We start from the raw sequence: 5,000 nt of genomic DNA on the forward strand, positions 1-5,000 counted from the left end.
CTTCCTTAATTTTTAACGTCGATTCATTTCCTTCATTTCCGCACGAAGGAATTCATTCATCGTCGTCGAATACCTCGGTCCTAAGCGAGGGATAGAAACGTCGGTCACCGAATCGCTAGTCACTTGACCTTGACCTTAATTTACCCGGGGTCAGTTCTTGGTGCGCAGGGGATTGAGGAGTATTTGTACACGCGTCTTAACAAAGCAGGTCGAGCGTTATCGAGATTCTCCAATCGGCCCCGTTTTATTTTTCCGGGGGTATCGTCCACCTAGCCGTGCTAAAAGAAAATTAATTTTACCAGAATTTGATTGATTTCTTTTTCCCTACGGAAACCGATACGGACAATAACTCTTGTGTGACGCAGTGCTCGCTCTCCTGCATTAAAAGCCCTTTAAATCCCAGAAACGGGCGGGGGGTGGGGGAATTACGCCCACACGCACGCACACGCACGCATGCCCCCACTCCCCATCGCCCACCGCGGGCAGGAAGACGGGGACAGGGTGGCCCTTGTATCAGACCCGCTTAAATCTCGAATCACCCCCCCGGTTCCCCACCTCCCCACACACCCCCCGGACGGGAGACGGCGGCAGCCCGGTCCAGCCGGACCCGGAGCACGGAGGGGCCGTCAGGTCTACCCGGCTCCGGGGCCGGCGGCGGCCGTCAGGTCTACCCGGCTCCGGGGCCGCCGGCGGCCGTCAGGTCTACCCGGCTCCGGGGCCGCCGGCGGCCGTCAGGTCTACCCGGCTCCGGGGCCGGCGGCGGCCGTCAGGTCTACCCGGCTCCGGGGCCGGCGGCGGCCGTCAGGTCTACCCGGCTCCGGGGCCGGCGGCGGCCGTCAGGTCTACCCGGCTCCGGGCCAGGCGGCGGCCGTCAGGTCTACCCGGCTCCGGGGCCGGCGGCGGCCGTCAGGTCTACCCGGCTCCGGGGCCGCCGGCGGCCGTCAGGTCTACGCGGCTCCGGGGCCGGCGGCGGCCGTCAGGTCTACCCGGCTCCGGGCCAGGCGGCGGCCGTCAGGTCTACCCGGCTCCGGGCCAGGCGGCGGCCGTCAGGTCTACCCGGCTCCGGGGCCGCCGGCGGCCGTCAGGTCTACCCGGCTCCGGGGCCGGCGGCGGCCGTCAGGTCTACCCGGCTCCGGGGCCGGCGGCGGCCGTCAGGTCTACCCGGCTCCGGGGCCGGCGGCGGCCGTCAGGTCTACCCGGCTCCGGGGCCGGCGGCGGCCGTCAGGTCTACCCGGCTCCGGGGCCGCCGGCGGCCGTCAGGTCTACCCGGCTCCGGGGCCGCCGGCGGCCGTCAGGTCTACCCGGCTCCGGGGCCGCCGGCGGCCGTCAGGTCTACCCGGCTCCGGGGCCGCCGGCGGCCGTCAGGTCTACCCGGCTCCGGGGCCGCCGGCGGCCGTCAGGTCTACCCGGCTCCGGGGCCGCCGGCGGCCGTCAGGTCTACCCGGCTCCGGGGCCGGCGGCGGCCGTCAGGTCTACCCGGCTCCGGGGCCGCCGGCGGCCGTCAGGTCTACCCGGCTCCGGGGCCGGCGGCGGCCGTCAGGTCTACCCGGCTCCGGGGCCGCCGGCGGCCGTCAGGTCTACCCGGCTCCGGGGCCGGCGGCGGCCGTCAGGTCTACCCGGCTCCGGGGCCGGCGGCGGCCGTCAGGTCTACCCGGCTCCGGGGCCGGCGGCGGCCGTCAGGTCTACCCGGCTCCGGGGCCGGCGGCGGCCGTCAGGTCTACCCGGCTCCGGGGCCGGCGGCGGCCGTCAGGTCTACCCGGCTCCGGGGCCGCCGGCGGCCGTCAGGTCTACCCGGCTCCGGGGCCGCCGGCGGCCGTCAGGTCTACCCGGCTCCGGGGCCGGCGGCGGCCGTCAGGTCTACCCGGCTCCGGGGCCGCCGGCGGCCGTCAGGTCTACCCGGCTCCGGGGCCGCCGGCGGCCGTCAGGTCTACCCGGCTCCGGGGCCGCCGGCGGCCGTCAGGTCTACCCGGCTCCGGGGCCGGCGGCGGCCGTCAGGTCTACCCGGCTCCGGGGCCGCCGGCGGCCGTCAGGTCTACCCGGCTCCGGGGCCGCCGGCGGCCGTCAGGTCTACCCGGCTCCGGGGCCGCCGGCGGCCGTCAGGTCTACCCGGCTCCGGGCCAGGCGGCGGCCGTCAGGTCTACCCGGCTCCGGGGCCGGCGGCGGCCGTCAGGTCTACCCGGCTCCGGGGCCGGCGGCGGCCGTCAGGTCTACCCGGCTCCGGGCCCGGCGGCGGCCGTCAGGTCTACCCGGCTCCGGGCCCGGCGGCGGCCGTCATGTCTACCCGGCTCCGGGCTCGGCGGCGGCCGTCAGGTCTACCCCTTTTCGGAGCCCGTGGGGCCGCCTGCGGTACCCGGCGACCGCGGGTTGTTGGTTGCGTAGCGTCCGGCGATAAGGGCGGCCAAGTCTACCCGGCTCCGGCGGGACTTGGTCGCCTTGCCGGGGCCGAGGGGTAGACGTGTTGTCCCCGCTGCTTCGTCGGAGCTGCCGAAGGGGTCGCTGTTTTTCGCTGCCTCCAGTTACGTCATCGTAAAAGTCGGCGTGGTTGGCGCGCCTCCCCGGTGCGCAGAGGCGCCGCTCTTGGAGCTTGCCGGCGGCGGGGACGTGCCGGTCCGTACTATAGGAGCGAGCCGTGACTCGTCTCCAGAGCAGCGCTCGTCAGCGGCTGCAAGGCCCGCGGTTCTGCCAGCAAAGTGGGGTGCTCGGCGGCCGTCGTGGCGGTTCCCTCGGTGGTCCGGCCCAGCTTCCAGTCTCTTCGGTCCGGCCATCTCCCAGCGCTTGCCCGACAAGCCAGCCCAGCGTGTCCGAGGGGTCGGGAGCTGCGGAGAGCCGGAGCCGGCGGCCGGCTCCGGCGGCCGTTGCCGACCGGCACGAGGCATAAGGCCGGATCCCGCAGGGCAGGGCAAAGACTCGAACGCACCCAGCCGGGGCCCAGTGATGGTGAAGGTCACTGCCGGAGGCAGACGGCCGGGGGGCGTCGAGCCTGCCGCGGCTTACTCCCGGCTCCAGAGGGCCCGGTTGGTGGGACGACCGAGGTTGGCGGCACCTCGTCCCTTTGTGCCAGCCTTAAGCTGGAGCCCGCGAAGCGGGCGGAGAGAGCGGCGGCCGGCTCCCGGCCAGCCGAACGCAGACGGCCGGGGGGTGCCGAGCCTGCCGCGGCTTCCCCCCCCCGGCCCCCCGAGGGCCCAACTGACGGCGCAGGCGGGGCGGCGGCGTCCCGTTTTCACCGGTGCGAGCCCTCCGCGGGCAGCTGGTGGTGTCAGGCGGGCCCGGTGACGGGACTGCGGCGTGCAGGCGAGGCGGCGGCGCCTCGTCCTCGTTTCCCCCGGGAGAAGCGGTTCCCCGCGGGGCAGGGCAAAGACCGGCGGCCGGTGGCGGTCGCCGGCACTCGAACGCTGGAAGGCCGGGGGAGCCGAGCCTCCCTCGGCCCCGGGGGGCCCGATGATGGCAAAGGCGGGTGCTGGCACCGTTCCGGGGCAGAGGTGCCCGCGAGTGCCCAGCCCACCAGGGCTGCCGCCGGCTGCCGAGGGCCGTGTGATGGAGACGGGCAAGGTGGCGGCGCCTTGTCCTTTTTCTCCGGCCTTAAGCTGGAGCCCGCGAAGCGGGCAGAAACACCGGCAGCCGAATGCAGACAGCCGGGGGGTCTCGAGTCGGCCGCGGCTTGCCCCGGCCCCCGAGGGCCCGGTGATGGTGCAGGCGGGGCGGCGGCGCCTCGTCCTCTTTTTTGCTGGCGCGAGTCCTGGTAGCAGGAGGGCTCGCTGGGAAGGTCTGCACTCGTACGGGCGAGGTGGCGGCGCCTCGCCCTTCCGAACTTCTCCAGCCCTAAGCTGGAGCCCGCGCAAGCGGGAAGAAAAGGGCGGCCGGTCCCTGCGGCCGGCAGCCGAAGGCAAGTGGCCGCGGGCGTCGAGCCTTGAGCGGCTTTTCCCGGCCCCCGTTACCCGGGGATGGCACGGGTGAGGCGCGGTGCCTCTTAGTCTTCTTCGGCCTTCTCCTCCCCCGGGGTAAGCGGTTCCCCGGGGCGCAGGGCAAAGACCGGTACCGGTGGCCGGCACTCGAACGCTGGAAGACCGGGGGAGTCGAGCCTGCCGCGGCTTTCCCTCGGTCCCGTTGACCTCGCTCAAGGGAATCGATGCGCGGAGCGGGTGGCCGGCGGCACCTCCCGCTCCCCCCCTTCAGTCGACCCAGACCCGCAGGCAGCGCCTGCAGAGGTGTTCCTGGGCGCGTCGGAGACGCTTCACGGCGGGCCGGCTCTGCCGGTGACCAGGCCGCCGTTGCGGCTCTCCGGAGACGCTGCCCCCTCGCTCGCACGCAGAGCCCCGCGTTCCGCCGCCCGCCCCGCCCGGGGCGGCGGCGAGCGCGCGCGGCCGTCGCTGTCCCAGGACCGTGGCCGTGGGGCCCGCGCTTCCTCTCCCGATCGAGGTGGCACCCAGGGCGCGTCGGAGACGCTTCACGGCGGGCCGGCTCTGCCGGTGACCAGGCCGCCGTTGCGGCTCTCCGCAGACGCTGCCCTCTCGCTCGCACGCAGAGCCCCGCGTTCCGCCGCCCGCCCCGCCCGGGGCGGCGGCGAGCGCGCGCGGCCGTCGCTGTCCCAGGACCGTGGCCGTGGGGCCCGTGCTTCCTTTCCGTCTCTCCTCTCCCCTTTCCCTTCCTGATCGATGAGGCCTTTCGGGTCGCGTCGGAGAGGGCCCCCGGCGGGCCGGCTCTTCCGTGCTCCCCGTAACAGGGAGCCACGGCGGTGTCCGGTGTTCAGGCCGGGCGGTCTCCTTTCCACTTCGCTTCCCGTCGCATGCGAGGTGTTGTCCTGCTGCCCCGAGCGACGGGGTTCCTCGGGCTTCTTTACCGAACCGGGCTGTGTGACGGCCGCGTGGCCCCGCGAGCTCTCAGGTGTCCTATCGCACGCGAGGCGCCGGTGCCGGCCTCGGTCCGGGTACCCGCGGGTGCCGGCCGCGAGCAGCGCTGGGCGGCGGGGCGGCCGAGCCAGAAAAGCCACCGGGGACGAGAAG

This window comes from Calonectris borealis, unplaced genomic scaffold (assembly GCF_964195595.1).
Source record: "Calonectris borealis unplaced genomic scaffold, bCalBor7.hap1.2 HAP1_SCAFFOLD_348, whole genome shotgun sequence".
NCBI classification, from domain to species: Eukaryota; Metazoa; Chordata; class Aves; order Procellariiformes; family Procellariidae; genus Calonectris; species Calonectris borealis.